This window comes from Nicotiana tabacum, chromosome 16 (assembly GCF_000715075.1).
Source record: "Nicotiana tabacum cultivar K326 chromosome 16, ASM71507v2, whole genome shotgun sequence".
Lineage (NCBI taxonomy): Eukaryota > Viridiplantae > Streptophyta > Magnoliopsida > Solanales > Solanaceae > Nicotiana > Nicotiana tabacum.
In genome coordinates, this window is record NC_134095.1 from 90,402,920 (window position 1) to 90,415,160 (window position 12,241).

Sequence of the window (12,241 nt, forward strand, 5' to 3'; positions counted from 1 at the left end):
GCATCCTACTTGCTACTTGTGCATTTATTTACTTCGGATTTGCATGCTGACCGGCTTATGAATAATGGGAGAAAGTTGGAAAAAAAAGAATAGCAATGTGAGGGTTAAGTGAGTTAATCACCTATTTTGAAAAAAAAAACAATGTCCAAATAGTACTGAAACTCTGCCGAATTTTTGAGAAAAATGAAATGAAAAAAAAAGAAAGTCTTGTTTTAAAAAATAGTTGGTTTTGTTTTATCTGCCCGAACTATGCCAGTTTGATTCTCACAGGGTGTGAGATACGCAGACAACCCCCATCGGGTTCAACTTCCTTTTTGCAAGATGAACACAATTCAAAATGAACATTTCTCAGTCCGTAAAGAGATCCCGTTGGAGCTACATATGTGGTGACATGATTTAGGGGACAATAGCAGAAAAGTTGTGACAAAAGCGTTGGGTGGTCTTGTCGGGCTCTTGAAGGTTAAGTCGAGAAAGGACATAATTGAGGCCTTGATACCATTTTGGGACCCATCACATAATGTATTCCACTTTGCTGATTTTGAGTTAACTCCTACACTGGAAGAGATAGCAGGCTATGCCGGTTTCGAGGGGAATCTTAGAAATCAATACCCGGTAGCACCGAGAACAGTAACCCCTCACAAATTTTTGGACCTGTTAAGCATCAGTCGGGACATCCGAGATGGAAATTTGGCCAAAGGATTCTGTACCTTCTACTTTTTGTACTGATGTTACAGCAATCCCCGTGGCTTCGAGACGCCAGATACTGGTCTTACTCACGAGGGAAACCAAGACAAATGAGAAGCTCGGAGAGGATTAGCTTTTATAATGGCATTCCTGTGTACTTTGATTTGCCCCAGAAAAGACGGGAACATAAAGTTGGGTCTCGTGGGGATAGCTGACTTTATGATGAAAAATGCAAATGGAACCATAATGCCGATGATTTTGGCAGAAATTTACCGAGCTCTGACCCTTTGTCGAGAAGGGGGAAAGTTCTTTGAAGGGTGCAATATGATGTTACAATTATGGATGGAGGAACACCTTTGCCACCGTCCCGGATACTTGAACCGTGGTATGACTGGCCTCGAGTGCATTGAAAAATATGAAAAACGGGTAGAGGGTTATGAGTTCCCGGATGGTTCGGAAGTATGGCATGCTCATTTGAGATCTTTGACTACAAATAAGATCGAATGGACATTTGGGTGGCTCTCGGTCAGTGAAGTAATTTATATGTCGGCTGAGGTATGTTTTCTGCTGTTGATGGGTCTTCGGAGTATCCAGCCTTATGCTCCACACCGAGTTCTACGTCAGTTAGGCCGATACCAGACCATCCCACACGATGAGGATTTGAGTCGGCATGTTATTGAGTTGGAACCAAAAGCCGCTTTTCCAGAAGAAAGAGTGCGTCGGATTTGGCATCAATGCATATTCTTAGAGCCTAGAACTCAAGTACGAGATCTATCCAGAGGCGAGGTGGAGCCTAGTTACACTGCTTGGTATGGTAAAAGATCCCGAGTTCATCATGAGCCCGAAAGGCCCGCAAAGAGACCCCATGTCCAACAATTTATCGATGGAGCACAGATGCAATGGGACTGGTTGACCAAAGAGAACGAGTACAGGGCTACCATAAGCAAGTTGGAAAGGCAAGTCATGGATCTTCAGTTCGAAAATGGTTTGCAAGCCGCCACAGATGAGGGGGAAAAGAAAAAACTAACTCAGGAAAATGAAGCCCTCAAATCTCAAATCTGGAAGATGAAATAGCTGCTAAAAATCCAGAAAGAAGCCGAGTGGATGAAAGGCTTATAAGTAGTCTGAAAAAAAAGCCCTTGAGTGTCAAGATGACCTAGAAAAGTTTGAGACCAGTCTAGCGAAACTCCGGGCTCAATTGGCGGAAAATGCAAAAGGTCGGACACAGTTTGTGCAACAAATGAAGAGAAAGTACGAAGGGACAATCACCAGCCTGAAAAGAAAAGTAACTACTCTTGAGAATGAGGCAGCCAAACAGGCTAACGTTTCAAAGCTGATAGGGAACACTGTTATGATTTGATGGCTCGGATAGAGGAAGAAATGCAACAGTTGCAAAATCAACATCTCCATGATACTCAGGTGTTAGAAGCCTGGAATCAACAGGTCGGGCGTCTGCTTCAGGAAAAAGGTAGAATTCGAGAGCGGGTCAGAGCCATTGCCGACTACATTGTTGTGAAATTCCAAGCATGTGAGGATATGACTCGCACCACTTTCTTCGCGGTAGTGATGACATTTGTCCGATAGATAATGAGTGATTTGTAGAGGCTTCAAAGGGATCTTGCATATAGGCCTGTGGCGAGACCGAATGATGTCCTGCGGGCCCTAGGAGCATTTGAGGCATTAATGTATTCATGATTTTCATTAGAGTCTGTTAGTCTGTTAGCGAGTCTGTATTTTCTTTTATTAGAGTCTGTTAGTTGGTTTTCGAGTCTGTTGTTTTCACCTTTCTGTCAGAGTCTATTGGTCTTGTTTTGAGTCAGAGTCTGTTAATTTCCCTTTTCGAGTCTGTTAATTTTATAATTTGGTAGAATGAGTGGTTGTAATCAAAACTGTTTTATTTTATGGAAAAATTTTGAAAATCCCAAAATGTATTGTTATTTATTTTATGCACTTACCTCTAAGAACTACGCTTGGTCTGATTCATGCGGGGTCACGATACATAGGCAATCTCCATAGGATTCGACCGTAACCAAATGAAAAGAAAGGAAAAGAAGAAGAGAGGAAAAACAAGAGGAAAAAGAAAAGAAAAGAGAGAGAAAATAAGGAACCGTGAGAAGGAGACAATGGCAAAATAAGAGAGAGAAATGAGAGAATAAAAACAAAGCGGCAAGAACGAAAAAGAGAGGAAAAGGGAAGTTGCAAATAAAAATAAGGAAAAGCCGGATGACACAAGCAGCCGATCAAATGCATAATAGAAACGATTAACTGCTTAGGTGCATTCACTCCTCAAATGTGTGGTTGCTTATCTGTTAAATCCCTAAGCGTTAACAAGTTTGCTATTGATGAAATTATAGTTCAGGCAGGTGGTTAGTTTGATTGGCATTCTGGAAACTCACTCCTATAACACCCGATCCAAAAATAAGCTGAACATGGCCAACCAAGAACTTGAGGCAAGTATTGTCGATCTGTCAAAAGAGGTGGAAGAATCGGAGGTTAATCTGAAAGATGAGTTGTATAAGCTGAAGCAGCAGATGGCTGAAATGTACCAAGCATGGGCAAAAGGGCACCCACTGCCAGTTTACCCCGCCAACCCTGCTTTTATCTCGCCATTGGCTCAGCCCCAGGAACCTCCCACTATGAACTCATCTCCGGCCTTTCCCCTCTACCAACAATGCCACGACACCACTTCCCATACATCACAAGCTCCACCACCCAAACAAGTCCCGTACCCTCCTCCACCAGTCACTCCTGTTTTTATGGCACCCCTACCTACTGCATTAAACTGATCCTCTAGTGAGCCTCTGTTCCAGACTCACGACAACCAGTATTACCCCCCGGAGCCCACTTTCAAGGTTCCCCGACCCTATTCATACACTCCTCATTTTGACCTCCCTGTGAAACCCGAAAAACCATCTAAAAATCCCGAACAGAAGGAGATGTTCAGGAAAGTTAAAAGCCTGGAACAGTCATTCAGAGACATGCGAGGGTTGGGAGGTCAATTAAGTGTGGCCTACAAAGACCTATGTCTGTTTCCAGATGTGCAATTGTCGGTAGGGTTTAAGATGCCCAAGTTTGATTTGTATGATGGGCACGGTGATCCAGTGGCGTATTTGAGAGGGTTTTGTAGCAAAATGAGGGGAGCTGGCGGGAAAGACGAGCTGCTAATGGCGTATTTCAATCAGAGTCTGAGTGGATCAGCACTGGAATGGTATACTCGACAGGATCACGGAAGATGGTACACATGGGATGATCTAGCCCAGACATTTGCTTGTCACTTCCAGTACAATCTCGAAATTATTCTTGATCGTCTGTCTTTGACGAAACTTGAGAAAAAGCACAATGAAAGTTTCAGGGAGTATGGTTTTAGGTGGAGAGAGCAGGCAGCAAGGGTTGACCCTCCAATGAAAGAAAGTGAAATGGTGGATTATTTTCTGCATGCTTTAGAACCTACTTATTACGGTCATCTGGTATCATCTATAGGCAAGTCCTTCAATGAAGTGGTAAAAATGGGCGGTATGGTAGAAGAAGGGCTCAAGACAAACAAAATCATGAGCTATTCGGTTATTAAGGCAATCACCCAGGACATTCAAAGTGGAACTGGGGGGGGGTAATTGGAAAGAAGAAGAAAGAGGATGTAGCAACGATCGATTCAGGAGCTTGGTTCAGACCCAGGGGTTCACCTCACCACTATCATCAGCCTCGTCCATACCACCAAACCTATCCCCATACCCCATATAATCCACCTCAATACTACAACCCACCACTAGATCCCTATTTTTCTGTCCACCATGCCAACACATACAACCAACCCCCGGCCCATGCATAATAGCATGCGCCAGTCCCACAAAATATATACCCAACTCCATAAAATGCCTATCCACCCTAAGAGCCTACCGGAACCCTCCTGGATCAGGTTTCCGGCCTAACCAAGCATTTAAGAATGAGAGGTTGCAAAAGAAGAAAACCTTCACTCCATTGGGAGAATCCTATACCAGTTTGTTCCACAGGTTGTGACAATTGGGTATGCTGAGTTCGATCGAGCCAAAACTGTCAAATCCTCCCCCGAGGAACCTTGATCACTTCGTGAGTTGCGAATATTGTTCTGGTGCTCTGGGGCACGACACTGAGAAGTGCTGGAAATTGAAAACAACTATTCAAGAGCTCATTGATACTAATAGAATTGAGGTCCAAACTCCGAAGGCGCCCAATATCAACCAGAATCTGTTGTCGGCCCATCCTGAGACAAATATGATAGAGATAGTGCATAGGAAAGGGGAGCCCAAGAAGCCTTCACAGACCGTCATGATGATTCGGTCCAATAAAGTCAGGCTGGTTGAAAAGCCAAGAAGTGAAAAATCAGTGATCAGGTTGAGCGGGGAAAATAGTGAACCATCTGCAGTAATCAAGAAGGGGACCCCAAGTGATGTGGCAGTAAAACAAGAAACAACAAAAGTGGTTGTGCCAGGAGTGGCGAACAAGCCTGTTGTAATTGTGGAGGGTTCCCGCACAGACCCTGTCATTATCAAGCCAGTAACTCAATTACTGATAGTCAACATCAAGGCGGTCCCGTGGAATTATGAACGAGTGACAGTGACTTACAAGGGAAAAGAGGTTAAAGAAGAAGTTTGTGAGACCCATGGTTTGACTCAATCGGGGAGATGCTTTGCCCCCGAAGAGTTGAGAAAAGATAAGATCTCCAAAGATAACCCATTGCTAGTGAAGAAAGCTGTGACTGAGGAAGAAGCAGAGGAATTCTTGAGAAAGATGAAAGTGTAGGACTATTCCATTGTGGAGCAGTTGAGGAAGACACCGGCTCAAATTTCACTATTATCATTATTGATCCATTCAGACGAGCACCGTCGGGCTTTGATGAAGATCCTGAATAAGGCCCATGTTCCTGACAAAATCTTAGTAAACCATTTGGAAAAGATAGCTAACAAGATATTTGAGGTAAACAGAGTCACTTTTTCTGATGATGAGTTGCCCGTGGAGGGTACTGAGCACAATAGAGCCCTCTATCTTATGGTGAAATGCGAAGATTCTGTGGTTACTCGGGTACTGGTTGACAATGGTTCTAGTGCGAACATTTGCCCTCTCTCCACTCTGAACAAGTTAAAGGTGGATGACGAAAGAATTCACAAAAATAGTATCTGCATTCGGGAATTCGACGGTGGAGGGAAAGATTTAGTCGGGGACATAGTGCTTGAGCTTACAATAGGGCCAGTTGAATTTACCATGGAGTTTCAGGTGCTCGATGTGGCTGTTTCTTACAATCTGCTGTTAGGTCGACCCTAGATTCATGCTGCCAAAGCGGTCCCGTCTACTCTGTATCAAATGGTCAAGTTTGAATGGGATAGACTGGAAATTGTTGTGCACAGCGAAGACAATTTGTGTTATCTCAGTGATGTTATTGTTCCGTTCATAGAGTTTGAAGACGACAAGAGGCCATAGGTTTATCAGGTTTTTGACATGGTATCAGTTGAGAAAATTCCAGAAGGGAAGTGCGTTCCAACTCCGAGGGTAGCTGCTGCATCAGTCATGGTAGCCGTTGAAATATTGAAAAATGGTTTTGTACCGGGCAAAGGTTTGGGTGCATATCTGAAAGGTATCATACAGCCGGTGTATCTCCACAAAAACTTGGATACATTTGGTTTGGGGTTCAAGCCCACAGCTGCGGACGTGAAAAGATCTAGAAAGTTGAAATAGAGGGCCTGGGTCCTCCCAAAGCCCATCTCATGGCTCTGTAGATCATTTGTCAAGCCTGGAACCAAGAAACGCCCAGTAACAACAGTTCCCAGTTCTGTGGTTGGTCCTGATAAGGAGTTGCTTGAAAGATTTGAGAAGTTATTCGACGAGGTGAACATGGTGGAAGCTGGAGAGGGTTATAGCAAGGCGGATGTGCAACATGTTGGGCCCAGTGCAAAAATTAACAATTGGGAAGCTACTCCTCTCCCCACCATGAAGGAGTTTTGGTAGTTTACTTTGATTTTCTTTCAGTTTATCTGGATTATTCCAGGGTTATAATTCAGATTCTATGTTCCGTCCGTTTGGATGTATAAACCTTGTTATCTTTTAATTTCAATGAAATGCAACTTTCCTTTTCCTCATTCCTGACAGTTTTATTTTTGTTTTCTTTTCTTCCTTGTACAGTTCTTTTAATGCTGGTTTCAATAACATGACATGCATGAGGAATCTTCGGCCCAGTCTTAAAAGCCAATCTAATTCTGAAATAGTAATTCAAGAAATAGAGTGTGATGATGAATCGGAATATGATGAGGATGAGGCCTTTGAAGAGATTAGTAAAGAATTAAGCCATTTTGAAGAAAAACCCAAGCCTAACCTGAGTGATACAGAAGCAATCAATTTAGGGGATCCAGATAATGTCAGAGAAACTAAGATTAGTGTCCATCTTGAACCTCAACTCTGGGAGGAGATAATTAAAGCGTTACTTGAGTACAAAGACGTCTTTACATGGTCATATGACGACATGCCGGGTTTAAGCACTAACTTGGTGGTTCACAAATTGCCCACTGACCCGACATTCCCTCCTGTCAAGCAGAAGTTGAGGAAGTTTAAAACAGACATGAGTGTAAAGATTAAAGAAGAGGTCACAAAGCAGTTTGAGGCAAAGGTCATTCGGGTCACTCGGTATCCCACTTGGTTAGCCAACATAGTACCTGTGCCAAAGAAGGATGGCAAGACTAGGGTGTGTGTTGATTACCGTGATCTCAACAAGGCAAGTCCCAAGGACAACTTCCCACTGCCAAATATCCACATTCTGATTGACAATTGCGCCAAACATGAGATTGGGTCTTTTGTGGATTGCTATGTGAGCTATCATTAAATCTTGATGGACGAGGAGGATGCAGAAAAGACGGCATTCATCACGCCATGGGGAACGTACTACTATCGGGTCATGCCATTCGGTTTGAAAAATGCTGGGGCGACTTACATGAGGGCAATGACAACCATATTCCACGACATGATACACAAGGAGATCGAGGTTTATGTGGATTATGTAATTATAAAGTCTAGAAAGCAGTCTGATCATGTCAGAGATTTGAGAAAATTCTTCCAAAGGCTTCGTAGGTACAATCTTAAGCTCAATCCTGCAAAATGCGCATTTGATGTGCCATCTGAAAAATTATTGGGATTCATAGTCAGCCATCGAGGTATCGAATTGGACCCATCAAAGATCAAAGCTATCCAAGAGTTGCCACCCCCAAGGAACAAAACTGAGGTGATGAGTTTATTAGGGAGGTTGAATTACATCAGCAGGTTTATTGCTCAGCTTATGACAACTTGTGAGCCTATCTTCAAACTGTTGAAGAAGGATGTTGCGGTCAAATGGACAAATGAGTGTCAAGAAGCATTTGATAAGATAAAGGGGTACTTGTCAAACCCAATGTGTTGGTGCCACCAGAATCGGGGAGACCTTTGATTCTATATTTGACGGTCTTGGACAATTCATTTGGTTGCGTGTTGGGTCAGCATGACATCACCGGCAGGAAGGAGCATGCCATCTATTATCTCAGCAAGAAGTTCACATCTTACGAGGTTAAGTACACTCACCTGGAAAGGACATGTTGCGCCCTAACTTGGGTGGCACAAAAGTTGAGGCATTATTTGTCATCGTACACTACTTACCTCATCTCTCATTTGGATCCATTAAATTATATCTTTCAGAAGCCTATGCCCACATGAAGGCTCGCAAAGTGGCAAAATTTGGTCACAGAATTTGACATCGTCTATATGACCCGGACTGCAATGAAAGCCCAGGCATTGGCTGACCATTTGGCCGAGAATCCGGTGGATGAAGATTATGAGCCGTTGAAGACTTACTTCCCTGATGAAGAGGTGATGCACATTGATGAGTTGGAACCAGTTGGAGAGCCAAGTTGGAAACTTTTCTTTGATGGAGCTGCTAATATGAAAGGCGTCGGGATAGGGGCTATACTTATTTCTAAAACAGGGCATCACTACCCTGTTATGGCTCAGCTTTATTTCTATTTCACTAACAATATGGCTGAGTACGAGGCATGTATTTTGGGTTTGAGGTTGGCTGCAGACATGGGCATCCAGGAAGTCTTAGGAGACTCGGACCTTCTGGTGCACCAGATCCAAGGGGAATGGGAAACACGGGATTTAAAACTCATACCGTACCGGCAATGTTTGTATGATCTTTGTCAGCGGTTTCGATCAATAGAGTTCAGGCATATTTCAAGGATCCATAATGAGGTTGCCGATGCTTTGGCTACTCTGGCGTCAATGTTACATCACCCACATAAGGCTTATGTTGACCCTTTGCATATTCAGGTCCATGATCAACATGCTTACTATAATGTGGTGGAAGAAGAACTTGATGGTGAGCCTTGGTTTCATGATATCAAGGAATATATCAGGATGATGGTGTATCCATTACAAGCCACGGGTGATCAAAAGAGAACAATTCGTCGTTTGGCAATTGAATTTTTCTTTAGTGGAGGAGTGTTGTACAAAAGAACCCTAGATTTGGGATTGTTAAGATGCATAGATGCTAGACAGGCCACGACTATCATGATCGAAGTACATTCTGGAGTCTGTGGGCCGCATATGAGTGGGTACGTTCTGGCAAAGAAGATTCTCTGAGCAGGTTATTATTGGCTCACTATGGAGGGGGATTGTATCAGTTTTGTGCGCAAGTGTCATCAATGCCAAATACACGGAGACTTGATCCATTCTCCGCCATCTGAATTACATACAATGTCTGCACCATGGCCCTTTGTTGTTTGGGGTATGGATGTCATTGGACCAATTGAACCAGCAGCATCCAATGGGCATAGGTTCATTTTGGTGGCCATTGATTATTTCACCAAGTGGGTTAAAGCTAAAACTTTCAAGTCCGTGACCAAGAAAGAAGTGGTCGATTTTGTGCACTCAAATATCATTTGCCGGTTCGGGATCCCGAAGGTAATCATCACAGATAATGGTGCTAATCTCAACAGTCATTGATGAAAGAGGTATGTCAACAGTTTATGATTACGCGTCGCAATTCCACCCCATATCGCCCCAAGGCGAATGGAGCAGTCGAGGCAACCACCAAGAATATAAAGAAGATACTTCGGAAAATGGTGGAGGGTTCTAGACAGTGATATGAAAAGTTGCCTTTTGCATTGCTGGGTTATCGCACTACTGTTCGTACTTCAGTAGGGGCGACGCCTTATTCGCTGGTGTATGGCACTGAAGCAGTAATACCTGTGAACACCTAATTTTTGCACTATTTAACACCTCCTAAAGTTATTAGTGTTTTGTTATTTTAATTATTTTTCTCAATTTTTGTGATTTTAATTGCATATTCCCTATCATAAATACTAAAAATAAAAAAATAGTTCTTTATTCATTTGTGCATTTTAAGAATTAACTAGCTGTTCAGTTGGTGAATTAATCTAGTTAATTGATCATTAGAATATGTTATTTAATTAATTTATTTGTGTAAAATTAGTTTAATAAGTAGGATTAAGGAAGAAATTTGGCCAAATTTGAAAGAAAAAGTGTCCAAGAGTGCAAGATAAAGGGCTGCCATTGAAAGGGTCTGAAACTACGTAGTTTTGCCTCAAAACTACGTCGTTTCACTAAATGAAACAAGATCAAATCATACCCATCCATTCCATCTTGATCCAATGGATCTCATTCACTCTTGGCTTAGGTATTTAAAGCCTCAAAAATCTGAAAATTGTCCTCATTTTCACCCATAATTCTTTTCTCCTTCTTTTCTCTTCTCTCTCTCTTCACTCTCTCTACGCCGCCGGCCGGAAATCGCCACCGCCGGCGGACCACCTCCAAACACCTCCAAATTCACACCATGTAATCTCCACAACTTCCTCCTTCCATATCTCCAAACCAAATCCTTCAAAAATCTCTCAAACTCATTGAATCTTAGATCTAGGAAACTTTCCCGTCACTTTTTTGCCCAAATTCTTGAAGCTCCAACCACTACCACCCTAAATACTTACATCAATGGATAGAGCTCCTCAAGACCTAGCTATTGATGCCAATTTCACCATGAAAATCCGGCGATCAAAATTCTGCCAAATTCCGGCGACCTCCCCGAACACCCTCTTTTGGCATACCACCATTTTTTCGGCCACTTGAATTATAAAATGGTAAAAATCCTATTATTTTTCGTGGATGATTTTTTATTTTATTTTTATTTTTTCAGATCTTATTTTTGTCTATTATTAATTATTTTAACATTAGTTTTTGAAGTTTGAAATGTCAAATTTTCTGTTTTTGCACTTGTTGAAGTAGTAAAATAGTTTTGTGTTGATCAAAGTGAGGTAGTGAAAAATACTTAAGAGTATATGGTACTTGTTTGATTGTTTATTTACTACTTCAAGACTCTTTAAGTACAACACTCAAAAGTCAAATTGTTTGGTAAGAAAATATAGACCTTTGGACAGTGTTTGAATAAAAGTCTGTCTTTGAATAGTGGAAAGCAGATTTTGTTTGAAATACTTGACAAGATTTGAACCAGAAAGTCTAACATTTTGAATTTAAGTGCAGATTTTGTAGAAAAATCTGTCAAAAAGAGTAATTTTTAATTTTTTTGAAATAGCTGATTGTTTTGATATAAAAGGAGGACACCCCATCTTACTGAGGGAGCTCTAGACACACAAAAAAGAGAAAAAATCAGTAGCTATAATATCCTTTAGCATCTTTTGTGAGTTGATCCTTAAGTGAAAAACTTGTTTAAGGAAAATAGAGTAGTCTTGAAAGTTTTTTCTGGAGTTACATAATTGTACTGTTTTGCTGGGGTATTTCTAGTTTATTTTCTTGGGTTTGAATCTGCCGGTTGTCGCTATTTTTTGCTGTTGTTGCTGCCCATTTAATTGTTTTGCTGTTGATTTTGGAAAGAGCTGACTCTGCTGTATTTGTTCTTCTTTCTGCTGTCCAGGTAATTTTCGGACCATGTAAACTCATAAAATCGAGTTGGAATGAAAGATAATGACGCTGGGAAATATTAGTAGCTTTATCCTTCTATTGTAATTCATTTTTATATGCTCTTGAATGTTTGATAATGTTATAACGATATGTTAGTTAATTAAATTGTGTTAAGCATCTTTAATTATTTTTATTTTTGCAAAGCATTAGATATAATTCCACTGGCATTTGGTTGTCTGAAAGGAGCATATATATTAAAATTTGAACCCTTGTAGCCATGTTTGTCCCTTTGTTATCACCAAGCTAAGTTTTTATTATTATTATTATTATTATTATTATTATTGTTGTTGTTTTTGTTGTTATTATTATTATTATTATATTTTAGGGTCCAAATAATCTTTTTTTTATCTGTTAAAAAATACGTATTTAGTAAGGTAGTTAAGTTGTAGATTAGAAAGACAATCTATAAACTTATTTTTGTAAATAGTTGGCTACGGATTGCAAATAGCAAGATATGGCCAAATCTGTAACATAGCTTTAAAAGGTCATATCTGCAGATTTAAAGTCCAAAAGCATATGGGCTTTTGGATTTTGTCTTGGACATGAGCCCATTTGACTCCATCAACCCAATAGTGGG

The 12,241-nt window shown here is 41.2% G+C and overlaps 1 long non-coding RNA gene across 1 annotated transcript; it reads left to right on the forward strand.

Moving 5' to 3' along the window:
* The first annotated feature begins 10,421 nt into the window (after positions 1 to 10,421).
* LOC107805888 (uncharacterized) lies at positions 10,422 to 11,879 on the forward strand. Its single transcript, XR_001652544.2, has 2 exons — positions 10,422 to 10,826; positions 11,618 to 11,879. It is a non-coding gene; the product is annotated as an uncharacterized LOC107805888 (long non-coding RNA).
* Positions 11,880 to 12,241: the final 362 nt, after the last annotated feature.